Source organism: Crinia signifera, chromosome 11, assembly GCF_055691185.1.
Source record: "Crinia signifera chromosome 11, ASM5569118v1, whole genome shotgun sequence".
Taxonomy (NCBI): domain Eukaryota; kingdom Metazoa; phylum Chordata; class Amphibia; order Anura; family Myobatrachidae; genus Crinia; species Crinia signifera.
Window position 1 is genome coordinate 39,108,585 of NC_139227.1, and position 6,322 is coordinate 39,114,906.

The following is a 6,322-nucleotide window of genomic DNA, read 5'->3' on the forward strand; positions in this document are numbered from 1 at the left end:
GAGAATTGGATTTGGGTGAGTAATTTTGTTTCTGTGCAGGGAAAATACTGACTGCGTTATTTTTACACTGCAATATAGATCTCACTTTGAAGTAAAACCCCACCCAAATATAATTCTCTCTGCACATGTTACATCTGCCTCACCTGCAGTGCACATGGTTTTGCCCATCTAAGAAGGATTTTGTCAGAAAGAATGAACCAAAATAAGGCCCTTAGTATCTTAAGTCACTTGGATTTAACCATCTGGACTCAGGCATGGATATCCCAGTTTGGGAAACCCTGGTGCGTACAATACCCAAATCTGTGCTCAGTACAACATTCTATTGCAGTATTGTGTTCTATTACATCTCTTACCTGCTAGTACAAGGGTCTGTACCACTTATAAATGCAATGGGTGTATCTGACACCCCCTATAACATGAATTCTGGGTCATGGTGGTTATGCAGTGTGAAGGAGCAGCTGTGTAATCAGCATACCCAGTCACCCGTGTGTAAGAGCCAATGATCGGCACACAGACCTACAACATAGTTCTTTGTATTCTTCTTTAGATGTCATCAAACAGTTCTAGGGATATGGTCGTATTGTCGACCACACTTAGGTCGTCAGTCATTAGGTCGACACCGTTGGGTCGATAGGTGGGAAGATCGACAGGTGTCTAGGTCGACATAGGTGAAGTTCGACATGGGTTTAAGTCGACATAGTGTTAGATCGACATGGGTTAGTCGAAAGGTCGACATGTTTTTTTTTTACTGTTCTTTGAGCCGACAGGCGGTATTTCATGCCCTACCATCCACTAGGGTGTGATGGGAGAATAAAATAGTGTACTGAGCGATGCAAGGGGCTGCGGTTGACTTCCAACTGTGTCCATGTCGTCATTCGGGTCAAAAAACAGTAAAAAAAAACATGTCGACCTTCCGACCTGTCGACATAACCCATATCGACCTAACGCTATGTCAACCTAAACCCATGTTGACCTTGCCACCTGTTGATCCAACGGTGTTGACCTAAAGGTGCCCATACACTAGTAAGATTTATCTTCAGATCTGGCTGGTAGGAACAAAAACATTAATATGGATGAGTGACAGTTTGTTAGTTTTCCAGCATTTCCAAGCAAATGGTCAAATGTCATTTGCTCTCATCCATAACCATGTTTTTGTTCCAACCAGACAGATCTGCAGATAAATCTGCGTGTGTATGGCCACCTTAAGTGTGATCAATAAAATGATCCACACCCATTTGAACACTAACATCAGTCCCTGCCCCAGTGGAGTTTACAATCTCTATTCCTACCACATGTACACACACACAGACATTCTCGGCTTAATTTGTTGGGAGCCAATTACCCTACCAGTATATTTTTGGATTGTGGGAGGAAACCGGAGTGCCCGGAGGAAACCAACGCAAGTATGGGGAGAATATACAAACTCTGCACAGTTAGGGTCATGGTGGGAATGGAACCCATGACCTCAGTGCTGTGAGGCATTAATGCTAACCATTACACCATCCGTACTGCCCTGAGTCTTGAAATCTTTGTGTAATATTTGGTAGATGCCGTACTATAGAGTAGCATTGGTAGTATCCTAGGATCGCTACAATGATAATTGCTTACTGCACGGGTGGGGAACCTTTTTTGTGTCAAGGGCCGTTTGTATGGGGAAAAATCCTTCGGGGGCCATATGTAAAAATGTCTCTTAGAAATTGTCCTGCTGCAGCCGTCACACGCTCCGGTGGCTGCCGCAGAATAGGACTGACAGTTTCCTGCTGCTATAGATTAAGAGGGATCTTGCGAGAACTACCGACCTCTCGCGAGAATTCCCCTGTACTTGACTCCCGGCAAAGCCGCCGGGCGGGTGAGCGGGTCACTCAGACCAGCTACAGGGGCCGCATATGGCCTGAGGTTCCCCACCGCTGGCTTACTGGATAGTGTTCTCCCAAAGGACTGGGTCTAAGTGGTAGGTGAGTTACTAATGACAATGGTAACTAATGGAGTGTAAAATGGCCCATTACCCAGAATCCTACATGCTGGAGAAAACACTCAATGGCTATTTATTCTTAAGTCAGAGTTAAATGTGCAACAGGTGATTACATCCTGCAACCAGCGTCATCCCTCTGTCCAGTGATGCTTTAGAAAGTATTGCATAATAGAACTCCAAACACTGGAGGAAATGATGAATAGAAGCACCCCTTTTTAATCTTCCATCCCCCAACAGCCAAAATCCAATCCAGCAACCCCAACTGGTACATTCTATCAGGGGGAGGGGGTTCTCGGCGTCCCACTGACAAAACCTTTGAAGATAAGCTGGAGCGTTCATGCAATTCCTGGGGTCCTGGACTGAAGACCACCTCTCCACAAGTATTCTGCTTCTCCCAAATGTTATCCAACCCCAAAGCAGGGGATTAAAAAATAAAGCAAAAAAAAAACAAAAACACTAAAACTTAATTGAAACATTTGCGTTTATAGATGAAGTTAAAATCGCATGCTAGAGATTCAGGATATTAAAAGCCTGATATTGCCAGATAGAGTGCGGTCCTCCCATTTTCATCCACAAAGTCAAAACACACGGCTTCAGAAACAAACATTAGTGACAGAGATAGTTCTGTGTGGGTAGCGGACAGGCATCTGACATCTATTCGCCGTGGCCGCTCGCACACAGCGGCTGCACATAACTGACTATGCGTATGCCAACAATCTTTCTCTGGCTACCTCGTGTAATGCTGGATTCCAGGCTGAAAACCTGAAGGGGAGAGAGGAAACCAGGAGTTTACAGAGTACAGATATAACATAACCCTTCCTGCCCCTGATAACGGCTCAAACCGATTGGGCAAAGTGTATTAGCCGTAACTTCGGTGAGAGTCAATTCGTCTAATATGCACAACCAGGTTGGATTTGCCTTTAATTGATGCTTTAAATCTAGCAACTATCTACAGGCAAGGTACAGCCCCTCACTACATGTGGGATACACATACATCGGCCCCTCACTACACGTGGGATACACATACATCGGCCCCTCACTACGCGTGGGATACACATACATCGGCCCCTCACTACGCGTGGGATACACGTACATCGGCCCCTCACTACACGTGGGATACACGTACATCGGCCCCTCACTACGCGTGGGATACACGTACATCGGCCCCTCACTACACGTGGGATACACGTACATCGGCCCCTCACTACGCGTGGGATACACGTACATCGGCCCCTCACTACGCGTGGGATACACGTACATCGGCCCCTCACTACGCGTGGGATACACGCACATCGGCCCCTCACTACGCGTGGGATACACATACATCGGCCCCTCACTACGCGTGGGATACACGTACATCGGCCCCTCACTACGCGTGGGATACACGCACATCGGCCCCTCACTACGCGTGGGATACACGCACATCGGACCCTCACTACGCGTGGGATACACGCACATCGGCCCCTCACTACGCGTGGGATACACGCACATCGGACCCTCACTACGCGTGGGATACACGTACATCGGCCCCTCACTACGCGCGGGATACAAGTACATCGGCCCCTCACTACGCGTGGGATACACGCACATCGGCCACTCACTACACGTGGGATACACATACATCGGCCCCTCACTATATGCGGGATACACGTACATCGGCCCCTCACTATGCGCGGGATACACGTACATCGGCCCCTCACTATGCGCGGGATACACGTACATCAGCCCCTCACTACACGCATGATACACGGACATCGGCCCCTCACTATATGCGGGATACACGTACATCAGCCCCTCACTACACGTGGGATACACGCACATCAGCCCCTCACTACACGCGTGATACGCGCACATTGGCTCCTCACTACGTGCAGGATACACGCACATCGGCCCCTCACTAAGTGCAGGATACACGCACATTGGCCCCTCACTACGCGCGGCATACATGCACATCGGCTCCTCACTACGTGCAGGATACACGCACATCGGCCCCTCACTACACGCGGGATACACGCACATCGGCCCCTCACTACGCGTGGGATACACGCACATCGGCACCTCACTACGCGCGGGATACACGCTCATCGGCCCCTCACTATGCGCGGGATACACGCACAACGGCCCCTCACTACGCGCGGGATACACGCACATCGGCCCCTCACTACGCGCGGCATACACGCACATCGGCCCCTCGCTACGCGCGGGATACACGTACATCGGCCCCTCACTACGCGCGGGATACACGTACATCGGCCCCTCACTACGCGCGGCATACACGCACATCGGCCCCTCACTACACGTGGGATACACATACATCGGCCCCTCACTACGCGTGGGATACACATACATCGGCCCCTCACTACGCGCGGGATACACGTACATCGGCCCCTCACTACGCGCGGCATACACGCACATCGGCCCCTTACTATGCATGTGGACTATGATGAATAGGAACAAATGACCAATGAGTCAGGACTGAGCTAGTGACGAAGATTATTGTAATATGATCTGGGTATAGTATAATCTGTATTGGAGAACATTGGGAAAGAACAGGCGGAGGCCTCATACATCCCTGCACCTTCTCTGCAGTTACTGGAGCTACTTCCTGATAATAAAACCTCTCATGATAGATTTGATGATACAACAGAATGACTCACAAGCTCACAACATCCCCAAACCGGAATTACTGGGGAAGTTCATTTCTACCCATGTAATCCTCAGCCGCAGACAGACGTGTCAGTCACAGGAAGGTCAGGACTGAGAAATACAATACGGAGGGAAAACCCATCTAGGAGCTTTTGTCATAAATAGCACTGTCACAGGGACCACGCCACAGGAAATGCCATCCCTGCTTATACAGTGTTCCTCTGAAAATAGAAGTGGACAATAAGTCAATATTGTTCATCAGTATTTCTAAAAGCACCATTATTTTACACATTTAGTAACGCCTGAGCAGATATTGGGCCCAATTCAGTCCTGTTCGCTGGGCTGTGAATTCCCAGCATTCCCTACCGGTCCGTGATACCACTGCTTTCTGGGACATGTAGCACCACAAAAGGGGGGGGGGGGGTGTTGACACATTTCTAACCCTCCCTAACCACTTTTTCCCATATATGAGTTCCGTGGCAACTACGGTTTAGTACTGGCTTCTGGAAGATGGTTGGACCCCTGCACAGGTGATGCCCCAGTACCTTCAATTAACATTGTGGAGATGACCCATGACAGGGTATGCTGGAACTTGTACTTCCACAAGGACTGCAGAGGGGGCCGGAGTGTGATAGAGGAGATAACAGCTGGTATAACACCACTAAATCAGATGAAACAGCTTTTCTATCACATCTTTTATTGAAAATATGTTGTATTATTAAACAACTGATAACATTTACATAACTGAAGACTGAACAACGTCCTCAACCTTCCGCACAGTGAAATATATGAAAATAGCACATTACAGACATGTACTAAGGAACACGATGAAGAACACGCTACCCCGCACATAGTCAGGCTGTGGGACGGTCAGTAATAAATTAGAAGGAGTAAATTTACTAACGTGTGAGTTTTTAGAAGTAAAAGGTATTGTCCCTAGCAACCATTCAGTCTAGCTATTCAACTCTAGAAGGTGCTAGAGATAAATGACAAGTACGATCTCCTTGGTTGCTAGGGGCAACATCTCACTTCTACAAACACATTTTAGTAAATTTATTGCTAAGCGTAGAAGGAGGCTGCTTATTGCCAGTCTGGGGGGTATTCAGTCTAGTGTCACGGGTGTCGAGCTTGCTGTCCCGTTCTCGGTCTGCTTGACCGAGAAATCGCAGGCGGGATTCAATGTCCCGCCTGCAGCGGGCGAGAAGGGGGCATGGCCGCAAGCTGTGGCCCGGAATCATCGAGCTGCAGCCGAAAGCTTCCCAGCAGAACGAGCCCGACTGCTTGTGAAGTCGGGCTCATTCTGCCGAGCTCCCCTGTTCAATGCTGTCTGTGAAGACAGCATTGAATAGGGCCGGTGGCCATCTGCCCCGCCGTGAGATGGTCGCCGGTGATTGAATACCCCCCCATATTGTGGTCTTCTTCGACCGGTTCGTAAACTAACAAAGTCCCCGTGTACTGACGGAACCCTCAGTATGAATCAAAACAGCATTCTGAACGTTAAACAAACACTGAGCTTCCAGTGTTCTAAACTTTAACGGTTTCTCCTAAATAGAAGCGTTTTAAATGGGTAATACATTGATGAAGCATTAACAATGGTCTGGTATGAAGCTACATTTGCTACAACTTCGAAACAGCAGAGGTGTGGCCTACTGCAACCAATTAGATAGCAGCTATCCTTTTCTACACTGTACTATAGAAATGGAA